Raw genomic sequence first — 15,878 nt, 5'->3', positions numbered from 1 at the left:
ACTTTGATTTTTTACATAATTAATCATAGAAAATTTTCTAATGAACTCATAAGCAAATGAATGCACAGATTTTTAGAGATGATTATAGTGATCGTTTTTCAAAAAACTTTTTTTTAATTAGTGCAAAAATAAAAAAATCTTAGGAATTTTAAGAAATTGAAATTTTTCTCAATTTTTTGAATTTACAAAAAAAGTAGGCAATATTTTTAAATTTTGAAAATAAATTATTGATTACGAAATAAGTATGCATGTTATGGTTTCAAAGAAATATAAAATTTATCTAAATCATAAAAAAAAAAAGTTTGAAAGGTACTGTGACCCCTTAAATAGTAAATGACAGTTATTAAGTTAATAATTTTCATTCAGTTCTCTAATTTTCAAATAAGAGTTGTCCCTCGAAAACTTTTGCTCAGTAAAAATAAGAATTCACAATTCTAACTGAATAATAATGAGCCATGGTGACATTTAAAAAATAAAGTTTATGAGCCATTGCATTAACTTTTATGACGTTTTTAAAGGCTATTTTAGAGTCCAGAATTCTTTTGATAAAGGTTTTTAATCTTTATCTTATTCCTGCAGCACGAATTAAAACTTTGTAGTTGTACTTTAGTTTGTAGTATATAAGAAGAAAGAACATAGGAATAAATAAAGTTATAAAACTGTTATAATAAAATGGATGGTTGAATAAAACAAAGTAACAAACAACCGGTTGTTCCTTTAAATACTTAAACTTTTAATTTCCCTCCTTTTAATGTCAAAAATGTGATATTTTTATTGGGCAGAAAGAAAAATTATTCTAATTAACAACGATACTTCCAGTTTTTTCCTGTCTTTTGTGAGGACCATAACCAATATAAATGATAAAGGAAATAATCTTATTCCCTTTCTCTAAACATTCTATCATAGATCACATGTAAGAACTTTAAAAAAAATCATCCTTGGATTGTCTTTCAACCATTCAGAATAACTGTTCTGACATTATTATGTAAAATTAAAGAAAAAATAAATAAAGAAAGAAAGAAAGAAAGAAAAATCGCGGCATTAAAATAAAAGACAATTTCTTATGACAGAAAAAAGGATAAAAAATCGCTTTAATTTTTGAAACATATGCTGGATAAATAAGTTGAAAAGTAACTTCTTTTGACCGGCGGTTGAACCTTACCTTAAGAACAAAAATAATAACCGTGACAAAAAAAAAAAGTGCGTAAGTGAAGAGAACCTAACCGTTCTAAATAAAAATATAAAAGATAACTATTAATTTTCCACTCTTTTGTATCTGTGTAATGGCGAATAAAGAAAATACATTCTTCACTTTTTTTTTCATGAAATTTAAAGTTGCCTGTCCTTGTATTTAGTGGAAAAAATGTCAACCAGACAAACTTCCTGCTTTATTAAAAGTAGAGATTATAAGCAATCGGTTCGCCAGACGTTTTGTACTGTTAAGTTAGGATTATTAGAGCAAGCTAGTGCTATGTACAGAATTTTCGGGGGCGGAGAGACGGGGGGGGGGGGGCATATGAGATTTTCTTCTCACCAAAACGATTCCAAAAATTGATTTGAAATAGAGCAGAGTTACAAAAGATATTTTTGCTAAAAGTAACCAAAAATGAAAGAGAGCAATAATAATAATTAAAGAAAGACAGGAAAAATAAATTGATTCAAAAACGTTTCATTCAGTTACTGTTCAACACCGCTGGACTACCCAAATCATTCAACCAAGATAGATATTAATTTCCGACTTAATAACTTTCTGGATCAAGAGCAACATAAATTTATTAGCTGTGAATTAAATAACAGAATCAAAATAAATATTTTAAACTGTCGTTTTGGCTGGCGCCAGTTCTGTAGTAGAGCAATGTTCGCGAAGTATTCCGCGTTCTCCGCTCTCACTGTGCGACCCAAATTCTTACTACAAATCTCTTAGCTCTCACGGCTGGATTAACACAAGGAGCATTTATGAATAAATGAAAAAAAAAAAAAAAAAAATCGTTATCTTTCAGCAATTTTTTTACACCCGATGGAGCGTTGTTTGGACAATGCGTATTGGATAGAAAGTATATGTATATAGGTAGTGGCGTACACAGCACCCCCGCTATTTCCGGCGCGGACGCTCTAAAAAAACATAACTATATTAAAATTATTAAACAAGAAGTTCTGTCTAGAACTAGACGAGCCTACTTTTTCGTATACCCATACTACTTTCTAGTATCTGATCAATATTCTCAAAAATAGCTAAAATCGCAAAATTTTTCAAACATATATTTTTTAATATTTTAAGCTGATTTCTAGGAATAAAATATTCCTTACTTTTCTTTAAAAAAAAACGAACAAATAAAATAGCAGCACCTTTTAAACAAAGCAGCTAATACACTTCTTTCCATTAAAAAAAAATCTTTAACAGCTTTAAAAACGAAAAAAAAAAATAAATAATAATAATAAGTTCATTAAAATAAATACCATAGACTAATAATAAGAGTAGACCGAGCTTTCTCATTCTTGCTGATAAAGAAAATTGGTTCATAGATGTATCATGTGACTAGTGGAAGGGCTTGGCGAAGACTTTGGCAGTATGGTTGCTAGATGGCAGCATTATCTATAGTTTGGAACTCGACATGTATTTTAAGACAATGTGTTTTCATAAAAAAAAACTTCCAGGTGCAGAGATTGAACTGTTTTTCTTTTAGTTATGCATTATTTTGACATTAGTAACAGTTTTTGATCAGTTTTCGGTAACTTTTATTTCATTTGGAGCTGTCAGCGTTGGCGTGAACGAAATGGCGTAAACGTTTTGCGTTAACGCAAAAATGTACTAATCGGTATCGTAAATTGAAACTGTAGGTAAAAATCTTACCGTTTGCAGATTCTTCTTGGTCGCTTGCATCTTTTATTGCTTAGAGAGTTATTGAAATTGATTAAAGAAAATGCACAATACTATCTAAACGAAAAACTCACTATATTAACAAAATATTTACAACTTAGAATAACAAATTTACAAATCGGACTCCATAAAAGATCATTCTTCCGTGTTCCATCAATTCTATTTATTTTATTTCGCGCTGGCATTGATCGTCTGCTACGATTAACGCCCGCTGTTGCTAGGATATCCACCAGTCACATGGTTTGGTTTATGAGCAGCAAAAGGGTTGCCATAGCTCGGTCTACTCTTATTATTAGTCTATGATAAATACATCATATAAAAAAAAAAATCGTTTCTTTTTCCCCTGTTTCCAAAAATAATTTTTTAAACGAATTAATGCACTTACCAAAATAAATAAAAACAATAAAATGTCAATTAAAAAAAAATTTTCATTGTCCAAAAAAAAAAAAAAAAATCGTCTGCGCATATCTTTAACATAAATGACTTCGAGTTTATTCGCCGAAAACTGAATACCTAAATTAAAACTTTAGCGTGAAAATAAAAACAAGTCATATCAACAATAATTATTTCAGAGTTAAAGCCACAGCAGCGGAGTCGGAGTCGGAGTCAATCTCATTTTAGGATAAAAGAGTCGGAGTCGAATATCAAAAAATCGGAGTCAGTCCTCCGTGTATAAATGTTTGCCAAAGCTACGAAGTCAGGGTCGAAGTCGAGGAGTCGGAGTCAGGTGCCCCTAAATTCTCGGAGTCGGAGTCGGGAGTAGGTCGTCAAGAGCTATTTCCAACAAAGTTTGTTTGAAGTAAATCCGCCTTTAAGTTCGGAATCTATATTGACTTTCAGTTTCCCCTTAGGCGCTAATGTTAAGAGATTTGAACAGTTCAAAATTGAACGAAAACTTGTTCAAATCAAAAAGATATTTTCGATACATGTTTTTCATCAAAAGCTTTTCCCTACAAAGTTTGTTTGGAGCCACTTCGCTTCTAAGTTCAAGATTTATTTTTGATTTGAATTTCCCCGTAGGCGCTAATGTTAAGTTTTTTTGAACTGTTCAAAATTGAACGAAAAATTGTTCAAATCAAAAAATGAATTATGGGAATGAGATGTCCCCGCCGGGATCTTTCTAACAAAAAAAAAATTGTTCGAATCGGACTATTCATTCAAAAGTTATTAGGGGGGGGGGGGACAGACATACATACAGACAGACAGACATTTTTCCCCATCTCAGTACTCTACTTTCCATTTTTTAGTTTTTCAATATTTAACTATTTTATTTATTTTTGACTTTTTTTTTCGGGATATTTTTAAGATGTATTAAGCCTTCTTTCATGCTTTTTTTCTTCTTCCTCTGATTTTTACTGGAAAAGTAGGCTAAAACATTCTTATGGAGTTAGGGAGGCGCACTTATAAATATTGCAGGAAGGGGGGGGGGGGTGCGCACCGAAGTCTATGTGCGTAACTGTATATAGGATAAATTACTTGTCGGCAAGTAATTTTCGTTGGGGAGTTCAGTTTTGACATTTTTATCAAGATCGTGAGAAAAAATCGTGGACTGGTGATGTTTTTTATTCTTCTTGTCTCATCTATCTTTCTGCCCCCCTCCCCATTTGAACTCCCTTGCATTTCGGATTGTTAATTACATGTGATTTTTTTAACGAAATAGTGGGGGTTTTATCTTTTTTCCCCTTGGGAGAATGAAAAACAACAAACTTTTGACTCGAAGATCGTTAAATACTTGTGAACAAATGTTGTGAACAACTGAGAGTTTATTTCTGTTTTACAAAATGTAATAATAATAATAATAAATGAATTAATAAACATGTGTAAATAAAACTTGTTGTGAAAGAACTGTAACAAAAATTATTTAAATGTTAAGAAGAAAATTAACTATTATAATCATACAGAAGTAATAAAAACTGCTGCAAAATCATAGAAAAGTAGAGAAATTAATCACAAAATTTAAGCAATGGATGTTATATAGATTTTTTTTTTTTTTGAGAAAGGAAATTTTTTTTAACCGTAGACGTGAAAAAATCTCTGAGGACGGGTCAAATTTTTCTTCGAACCACCGGTTAAAAATCGCTGTTCTTCAGTAATCATTAAAAATTTAAACTAGTCTAGCAATCACATCCAAAATACTCCCCCTGTGGCACGACAGCCCGTAACAGTCTATGCCCAACTCAGTTTTCTTGACCAGGGCTCTGAGGTACAAAACAGACGTTGCGCTTAGGTGGTCAGCCTAACGCGGAACCCCCAGTGTTTGTTTCCCAAGTACGCATGGTACTCCTTTTATTGATTTACTGAAGGGGTGAACGGTTGAGTCAACCATGCCCAACCCGGACCCGTTGCGTGGGAGCGCGAAGAGCTACCACTGAACCACTGGGCTTCCTTTCAAAATACTGGAAAAGGTAAGAAACGTTGCGCCTAAAGATATTATTGCTCACAAAAAATCATTTTTATGTAATTAATTTATGTAATTTAGACTTTAAAAACATTTTTGGCGGTCCTGTTTTTAAACTGAGGCCTGAACCTGGACCGCAGGCCGACAGTTGCCGACTGCTGATTTAGATATTTTACTAATATTTTGGTTCCATTGAGTTTGTCGTAATATTTGAAGACAAATTTTTGAAACCATTTTCATTAAATGAACCTGAATTCCATACCGGCACCAATAGCTCCAAAGGATATTTTTTGGAAATTACGTATTTTCTGCATTAATAAGTGTCAGTCAAGGGCGGATCCAGCTTCTGGTTTTGGAGGGGGTCCTTATCGGAAGGGCGGTCAAAATGCAATTTTCGGGCGCAAATAGGAGTCCGGTGCGAGTATTTTTCAATATTAGTACTACTCAAAACGCAGATTTGATCTATGTTTGGTTGCTTAAGAAAGAGTCATGACCTCCCCCCGCCCTTCTTTATTTGTGCTTGGTGTCTGCAGAAAACTTTCGCAACTCTCGTATTATGTTTTCATTTCTTTCCGAAATAATAATAATAATAATAATCAACAAAACAAATTGCTAAACTGCGTCTGAAATCTTTTGAAAATTCTCAGAAATCCTTCAAGAAACAGCAAACTTGCAACGTCTAGGTTGCGGTAAACTGATGAGGGAAAGATAGCTTTATGAAGATTAATAATATAACTTCTGACTGATTAAAGTGAAAAACAACGTAAATAAAGCACAAATATTGGAGTAGATACAGCATATAGCCATTTCAAGGCTGCAATGGAGCCTTGAAATGGCTATATGCTGTATCTACTCCAATATTTGTGCTTTATTTACGTTGTTTTTCACTTTAATCATATTGTAGCACAAAGCTTATATGATAACTAGCAGAAATACCCGGCGTTGCCTGGATTAGCAATAATTGTGAGAAACAATCGTTATTTGCATTTGTTTTCTGTTTTAAGTGAAAGAACTTAAAACACACCTTTTTGACGTGATTTAAAATCTAGCTTCTTCCTTACTCATAAAACTAAAGTAGCAGTAAGTAAAAAGAGCAAAATAGTATTCATTTAGAAACGAAAACACGAAATTTAAGCGTATACAAATGTTAAGAATTTCCGAAATATGAAATTAAACTTCACATTTTTAAAAAGATTTATCAGTTAATACTTATTTTTTTTTTTTTTACATTGAGCCTTACCTTCTCTGTATGTCTATTGAAGAACGAACTGTTTAAAAAAATGTAGCCGCACGCCCGTGATCCCCTTAAACTTGCTTTAGTTATTTTGGAAAATTTTAATTATTGTGGGTTCTTGGTGCGATTTAAAATATTACCGAATTTGCGGAAATCGTTTTGGGATACCTTGGGTAATGCTCCTCCTCCTTACTTTGTAAAACGGTATGTTACTAATTTTTGTTAAAGAGATATTGTCGCCATATGCTAAAATACTTTTGGTCACCATAAAATGGCACTAAACAATTTCATCCGTAATGTTTCCAAGATAAGTAGTAAAGTTTGGCGTTGGTTTGAATTTGTGCACAAAGTCACATTAATGGAAGTTTTTGTGCTGTTTGTGGATTTGCTTAATTTAGTTGCTGGATTATTTTACAGTAAAAAAAGTTTTTAAAGATTCTTTGATTGGCGATATTTTGTTTACATTCTGAAAGCTGACAAACATTATTACATAGTCTTTGGCTTCAAAAACCGCGACAATTGAAAAAACTGCCAAATGCATCCGCTACAGAAATCTTTCTACATAAATTTTGGCGAGGTTTCTGCTGTTAGATTGGATAATGATTAGGTGTCCAATCAGCACTAATAATAATAACAAAAAAACCCAGTAATTACAATTGAAGTTCCGTTTAAATGGAAAATAATCAGCAAAATCTAGTTATTATTAGCCAATCTTGTGAAAAAAAGTTACTTTAAGATTTGACTTGAGAAAAGCCTCGAACAGTCACACAAAACGCAAAAATATTGAACAGTACAACAATTCTAGCTATCAACTGAGAGTTGAGATGATACACTAAATAATGAATTGGGTTGAGGAGAGCCTTCGAACATGGAACAAAAAAAGCTCATATCTCGTTTTTCATACAACTTAGAACTTTCTAACAGATGCCATCTTCAGCAGAAAAATAAGCGCTTTCGATGGACACATAATTTTAATATGTGCACGTATTTTTTCACCGTCATATTGGGGCATTTATGCGAAAATTTGGAAAAATTAGAATAAAAAAGGAACTATTAATCTAATTTTTTTCGAACTGGTCTACAAACCTCCACAGTACCGAAAAGAACAAACGGTGAAAGTTTCAGCCAAATCTGCCGGGTAGTTTCTGAGATCTTAGAGAACAAATTTACCAAAGTCCACTTTTATATATATAGATTTTTTCATATAACTTCTGACTATGTCTGACTGAACTTGGATTCTACGGAAATCTCGCTCAATATCGGAACACACTGGATTTGACGTCTCATCTTTGGTGTAAAAAGCCACTTATATTAGTAATAAATAAATATCTTAAAACTAAAATGCGAACATAAATTAGCAAAGTAAAAAAAAAAAAAAAACAAGTGTGCAAATTTGTGCTTTGTTTAATGTTGTTAATTTGTGTTGATTTCATGTGTTTTTGTATTGGAGCATTAGTTTATTTATTGAGACAGATGGATCAGCTTTTTGATTGAGATTAGTTTTAAAAAACAGTTTTGGAAGTAATAGAAGAAGGGTTGGGGGAAAGAGCGGTGCGAAACTTTCACTTACTGACTTACAACTACTGGAGAGTGAGTTTTCATAAATAAAAACTAAATAACACCGATTTTGCATACTTTTAGCGCAAACTTTTGAATATCGACGAACAGCCTAGAGATATGCATAAAAAGGAGATGACGTGCAAGTCAGATATTACCGTATTTAATTTTAACTTCTTTATCAAATCAATTACTGGGAATAAAAATACTCAATTTGTTTTGTATATTTTTTGTTTAGTTAAAATGTTTTTGAAAAAGGGATTTATTAGATTTAAAAAAAAAAGGATAAAAACTTTTTTCTGTACCAAAATGTGAGTTAAATGAAAAAACAGCGTGAATAAATAAGCAAAAATTGTCAGAAAGTGCTATAGCTAGCTTTGAAATAGGTATTCAACGTTACAGCGGAGCCCTCTTAAGGTATCCGACTGCGTTCGAAGACAGTTTTTTGAAAAATAACCTGGACATTTTTTTAAATGTTATTTTTTAACTACATATGCTTCGAAACTATGAAAACAATGTAAAACCAAGCTTTTAAAATATTATTTTTAAAAAAAATGGACAAATTTGAAGAAAAATAGCGAAAAAACGTGTCTTACGTTAACAGCTATGGACAAAATTTGGTTCTAATCAGACACAAATCCTTGTAGTAATACATTTGCATGACAATTATGTGTGTTTTGCTCTAAAGGTTTTTGTTATTTTTCAAGAAAGTTCAGAAATATCGCCGAACAAAGTTCCTATACTACTATTTTTTCGTAAACAAACGCCTTTGTTTAAACTTATCCGCATGAAAATATTACTTAATAATGAAATTCAGCTTAGCTTTTAGAGAAAAACATCAAGCATACCCCAGAGAACTATCTCAGAAAATTTCACATCACTACTCGAATAACTTTTTGAGATATCATTCTTATAGCAGACAGCTTTCTTCAAAAATATCGTTCTTCATAAAACGCGTTCAAATGCAACTTCCGGTCAGGAGTTCAGTGTACGACTCTGTAATAATACAGCTATAACTTCAGTTCTAATTCACGTAGAGTAAAAATTAAGACAGTTTTGGAAAGCTAATGAATCAGACTACAAAATGAAATCATAAAAACAATCACGAATATTTCATCGAAAATGTCGATTTTAAGGCAGTCGGATAGAAAGTCGTGAGTCGACACTCCCGACGTTTTCGTTATGCGAGTATTTTTTGCACTGATGAAGCTGAAGGGGTATTACATTGTAGGGTTTTGCAGCAGCTGTTTCCAGCATTTTCTAGACAATCTTTGCTTTATTGGATTATTTAATGTTTTTTCATTTTCCTCAAAGACTTCGCTGCTAATGTATGATCTATAAAAGCTTAAAATAGCATTGGTAAACATAACACTCGAAAACTCGCAAATGTCAATCCACAATTTGTGTTCTGAGTACTACAGCTAGGTAACTACAGATTCGACAAAATAGAATGTTTCACTTCTGTGGCAAATTTTTGTTCGAAACACGACATAAATGTTTCTAACTACTAAATAGAATCTATAAATGGTAGTTTAAGAACATTTGAAACACCGGCGGGGCTCAACTTTTTTTTTACCCAATGCCGCACCTCATATAAAGCTGGTAAATTTCGTGGGCCAGAACACACACACACAAGGGACCACTTACCGCCGTAAACTGGGCCATAGGTTGTGCACCACTGAATTAAATCAAGTCTTCACATTCCCTAAAACTCGTGAAAAAACAGTTCACTTGTTCAGTTTTCTTTGTCCGAAGAAGTATGAAAAATAAATAAATAAATAAAATTGAACTTCACAGTTACCTTGTTGAAGTATTCACCCCATAAAGTTAACAAAATTTTCAAGATTTTCCACCCATTTTACAGAATTTCTGTGCGCACTGTACTTTCATTCATTTATTACAGGCACAGGTTATGAGAGCTCATAATACGAAAATTTGCCCGTGATCTAAATTGAAGAATGACGTTAATCTAATTCAATTCTTGAAACAGTTTTACGTAGGCGTTTATTGAGGAAAAAAAGTGATGATGGGGGGGAAAAAAAGCATAAAGAGAAGATAGGTTTTCTCTCGATTCCGAGCACCCAAAGTGGGAGGGGAAGATAAGATACCTTGACCTAAATTTATTCTAGCGTGTGATGATTTTCGTTTATCCTATGGACTAATATGTGGAAGGTCAATCAAGTTTTTTTTTCCTTTTGGAAAATGTATAACAAATAACAAATAAATAATAGTAATATATATTAGATTCATATTTACTTTTTCATTCGAGTCGTAATTTATTGTTAACAAAACTAAAATTTCATTGATGATTTTTTGTGTTGGCAGTCTATTTCGTACATGGTCTTTACATCTAGAAGCTCACACCTTTGAATTGAAAAAGGGGTTCCTTGAAACCCCGAAACACGTGTATTCTGAAATCTGTGTATTTGTGCTAAACAACGTTGGATATTTCCTGTTATTTCGTACATTGTCGGATCGGCAATGAGGCGGATTTAATTCTTTCTAAAAACAATCTATTTTACCTGCTTCTTGCTTTATAGGGGTTTAAAATGTTGACAAAAACGTTAATAAGGCGCATAACTCGCAAATAATCTCTATTCTCTGCAAAGGTAGCGCTTTATTGGTGGCGTTTTTGTCATTTTTATGTTCACAAAGATATTGTGTTTTTCCCTATGAGTAGTTTTAAAAAAAATTACATTCAATTTCTATAAGCAACAGTGATAAGTGACGGATTACTCAAAAAAGAAACCGATTGCACGGATATTGCATGAGGTAGCACGTGTTTTCTTATCTCTACATAGTATAAAATGAAGTCCCCAAAAAGCGTCTGTTTGTTTGAACTCGCAAAACTCGAGAACTACCCGGCCGATTTTGCTGAAATTTTCACAATTTGTTCCTTTAAGTCCTGAGAAGGTTTGCAGACCATTTCGAAAACAATTCGATGAATAGTTCTTATTTTATTCCAATTTAGGCCCAATTTTCACATAAATTCCCGAATATAGGGGTGAAAAATTACTCGCAAATAATAGTATTATATATCGTTGGAAAGGGAAGAATTTTCCGCGTTCTACGCAATTTGTTCCAATGCTCTAACTTAATTGCGGCGGGAGTTTTTTACGTTTTTAGCTCGAATTGTTTTAGGCTTAGCTGAAATTTAGGAACTACTTTCTTCATTAAATCCATCAATAAAAAATGAATGAATTGTCCTACAGTTTTCTTTTTGACAGCATTGGATAGAGCTGCTTGTTTTACTCCAGATCTAACTCGACCTATGGTCGGAAGTTTAACCCTCTATCTCCATTAGAAAAAAAGTTACAAGCGAATTAAATGAAGTTCAAAAATCTGTTCTCTATTCAAGTTTTTACCCATTTTATTTTGCGTTTCCACGGTAACGCTTTTTGAATCCATTGTTTATTTTCATCTTTCTCATTTTCAATTCTTAAACTTACTTTATTTTGTGTTTCCATGGTTACGCCTTTTAAATCCATCTTTCTCATTTTTTATTTAATTTCTTAAAACTATTTTAGTATCTGTCGTCATTGTTTGGCGAGAACATTTTGCATGATGGTTTTTTTTTCTTTCATTTAATCCTGGTTATTGAAGATACTTCACTTGACGCAATGATTTTTTTCAAGGTACACCGGGCAGAGCCGGGCAACGCAGCTAGTCCTAAATATAATATATGAAAAATATATGAAGTTTATATATTAACTTAAAATGAAGATAGTTATGAAATTATCACATCTAACTGGAAGCGGAAAAAGTGTAATATTTAAATTTTACTATCTGGAAGAAACACCTTATTTCATGCTTTAGTTCAACTTCATTGTCTTTCAGTGTCTCAAGTATGTTGTGTGTGTCTGTGTGTTTTTGCTTTGATGACTCATTAAAAAAATATAAGTGTCAAGAAGGCGGACAGCTAAAGCTAGTGAAACCTCCATATTGCGAGAATTTCAATCTTGGCCAACAGTGGCGGTTGTTGTCAAACATGTCTCAATTGCAAGGGCACCCCGCGACACAAGGGTCCCGAAAGGGATCTAAAACTGCACATAATTAAATTAATTAAATGCTTAGATTAGATAATCGGGCCCGCAAAATTCATTTTGACAGGCCTTCAAAAATGTGAATCCACTACTGTTGGTTAACACATATTAAATAATAATATTAAAGAAAAAAAAAAACTCTTGCATATTTGATCTGACATGAAAGAAATCTCCTAAAATCGAGGCTAAATAATGATACTTTTCTGCTATAAGGCCTTGAAAATGTGGACGGTTCCAAGTTGTGTTTTAACCCTTTCGTCTCCACTGGGACATATATCGCTCACTCCTATGACATTCTTGTGCTAAATTTCAAAGATACTATTTGAAGTATCTCAAAACATGTCCTTATTGTTGCTAATTGTTCTCCTTACAATACCGACAACAATGTGAATAGTGCGTTCTTGATTAAAAAATAAGAATGGAAAATGTTCTTTTCTTGAGTGCAATACTCTGTTTTTAGTACAAATAATACAATCTTTCACTAAACGACACAGATGTTTCATGCTTTATGGATCAAGCACATCCCAAGGTGTGACATTCTTGAAAAGAACATTCCGAAAATACTTGAAAATGCAAAATCGACACCTTTGCTCTCTAACGGGGAAATATAAAGTTATAGAAATGCAGGTCTTGCAGAAATATGCTACTCATTCATGGCAGTTCAAAAAAAAAAAAAAAAAAAAAAAAAAAAAAAAAAAAAAAAAAAAAAAAAGAGGGGGGGGGGGATAAACTCAAAATCGCTATTTTTTGATGTATGACGTTTTTGAAATGAGTGAGCAATATGTCCCACAGAAATTTCCAAAACACTCTATGTGATAAATAAGCTTAAAATTTAGTGGAGTGGATTTCCCACTGGTTTTCTGTGATTACACCGATAAATAAGTGTAACTTTTTAACGATAGATACCGATTTTACCTATTTTATTTTACCTACTAAAGCGCTAATCTTTTGAAAAAAAAAAAAAATGGTGTGGAAAGGGTTTAGTTGAGAAACGACACAAGGAGAGGGAGATCGTTACAAGAATTAAGACATCATGCCTTTTTATTGTAAGAATGTGTTTATTGAAAATAGGGTGACATTTGAAAAAAAAAAAAGGTAAGGCGAAGTCCTCATTAGCCACGTTCACAACACACTTTTCGACCACGTAAATCTCCGATCCAGCTCCGCAAAAAAAACCGATTGAAAAATTTTTCGTTTCAAAGACGGTAAAAAGAGGTTTCCCATTGTAACAGAGAAAGCGGTTTTTTACCCAGCATCCTTAGCGACTATACACAGCAAGTAGACGAACCTGGTTCGCGTAATGCATTCTGGGTAAAAACTCCACTTTCACTCCAAAATAGAGATGAGACGGGCTCAGCCCGAGCCCGGGCCCGAAGGGGGCTCGGGCGCTAGAACCGAAAATAGATTTCGGGATCGGGAGGGCTCGGGCTCAAGCACAGATATTCAATCGCCAATCTCCATGCAAATTCAAAGCAAATAAACATTTTCCTACTGTGAGAAAATGAAAGGAACATTTAAATCAGTTCAATCAATGTCAAACTTACCCCCCCCCCCAAAAAAAAAAAAAAATATATTAACGTTTATTTATAGTTTTTTTTTTTTTTTTTTTTTTTTTTGCGATTACTATTGCAATATGTCATACAGTAATGCATTTGAAATGGAGCATTTTAAGAAAATTTGGAAACTTCTCTCTGTTAATGAAGAACATTTGACGTAACATTTTTCATTAACAGAGAGATCATGTCAGACTGTAGAAGACTCAGTTTTTGATACAAGAAGTTTCCTTCGGGCTCGAGCGGGCTCGGATTTTGGTCCAAGACAATATCACTCGGGCTCGGGCAGGCTTGGGCGGGCTCGGTTACAAATTTTCAGGCTCGGGCGGGCCCGGGTTCTCAAAAAATGAGCCCCAACTCATCTCTACTCCAGAAGGTAGCAGGATGAGAAAAATTCCACATATACCCCGCAAATTGCCGGAATGCGGTGAAAAGCAGGTTTTTTCCGGGGTCGAAAGTGTCAATGGAAACGGCCCTATTGGGTCAAAGAGCTACAGAGGGTTCAAGATATTGAAAAAAGTGTGGCATCATTTATGGAGCACCTTATTGAGATTAAGTTTGCTTAAGGACTTTCATTTTTGATAAGGGGACTTGGTTCGCTTTGGTAATTTACCATTTATGATGATAAATTTCGCTCTGTTTTGAAAATTGCAATGCCAACGAATTTTTTCGCTTCGCTCTCCTTCCCCCATAGCATCAATTGCTTACATATTCTCAAGGACGGTAGGCTACTGGGCACGCCACCTTGAATATACGTCACTCTGGTCATGGTACCCTTAGATTTATTGATCCTAACAATACGACACAAAAAATGAAACCAATTTGCTGAGAATTAGTGCAGCAATTTCTGTTTATTTAATGAGCTCTGCGAGGTAAAAAGGTTATTAGGTTAGATAATTGCTGTTCGGACTAATTGCTTTCACTTCTCAATTTATTCATATTTTTCTCCTTTTTTTCAAACACAATCTTTGAGAAACGCTATCTTTAATCAGTCAGTACATATGCCCATTCACATGCTGCGAAGCAAATTGATCTTTCGTTGCAAAATCGAAAGTGAGCATATGTTAATAAGATAAATTCGTCTGTAGAAGATAAAATGCAGATTTGGATTAGAAAAAAATACATTTTAACAGATGTTTATTCTGATTATGGACATGCTGGGAGAGTTGTCACATTTGGTGGATTATCTCTTTTTTTTATCATTACTAATTGCTGTGATAACTATTGTACTCTACCATGATGATTACAATATGTTCGCGATCCACGAACATATTGTAATTTTGCCTTCTATATGTGAGCATAATTGAGTATTAATTTTTGTTATTTTTCAAGAGGAAAAAAATTCAATACTATATTTGAGGCATGTTCATTGGTTGACGTAGTGGTTAGGCTTTGACGCCTTTGACCATGGATCATCAACCCGCGATTCAATTGTTCAGTGGCTGGGCTTTTCAGGGGCTGAAAATCCTCAGTGCTTATATTGCATGATTATGCGGCATGTTCAAAATCTCTTGAGTGCCAGTTTGGCTAAGGCAGTCTCGGCTAAAGAAACTCCAAGCACAGTTTTACATCGTGAGAGCCTAGGTGCCTCCATCTGGAGGAAAATGGGGGTTAAACTTCTGTTGTGCCATTGGCATCCGCGTCAGAATAGTGTCGTGGGTATCATATCTGGGATATAGCAAGAGAGAAGCGCCATATGCAGTTCTATTGGAAGGGGGGGGGGGAGGTCTAATCATCATTAGACTTTTATAATATAGAAAAATAAGGAAGAAGGTCCCCTTTTCTCTTTATCATTAAAGTATAATGATGGTGTACCAGCAGCCAGTGTAATCAATGAAACGACATGACGTTGAATAAAGGCATTGTGCAACAATGTGGTTGTAACTTTTTTCTTTTTCAAAATAAAATTTTATAACTTTCAGTAAAATATTAACGAGTTTCAAAGGTTCACTAGTTTTTCCTTTTGCGGCTACTTCAAAGTTGAACTATTATTATAAATTTACTAGGGGTATCGCCCCCTGCTCACTATCGCTCACAAGCCCCCGGGAACTGCACACATTCTTATTCGGATCGCTTCTCGATCCGAACTCAGTAGCCTAACTAAGGGGGTCATAATCTCCCCTCCCCCCCACGAGACTCAAAATTATATATATGAACACGCATGAAAAGGCCAAAAATTGCGTTTTTTCAGCCTTTAATTTCGAAAAATTTCATA

General features: G+C 33.8%; 1 protein-coding gene across 1 annotated transcript in view; it reads left to right on the top strand.

The window, feature by feature from the left end:
- Window positions 1-15,878, top strand: part of LOC129222467 (protein obstructor-E-like) — a 41,848-nt gene that overhangs the window by 897 nt on the left and 25,073 nt on the right. The gene's annotated exons all lie outside the window — the stretch shown is intronic.

Source organism: Uloborus diversus, chromosome 5 (genome assembly GCF_026930045.1).
Source record: "Uloborus diversus isolate 005 chromosome 5, Udiv.v.3.1, whole genome shotgun sequence".
In the NCBI taxonomy this organism is placed as follows: domain Eukaryota; kingdom Metazoa; phylum Arthropoda; class Arachnida; order Araneae; family Uloboridae; genus Uloborus; species Uloborus diversus.
This window is presented reverse-complemented; position numbering and strand designations above follow the sequence as displayed.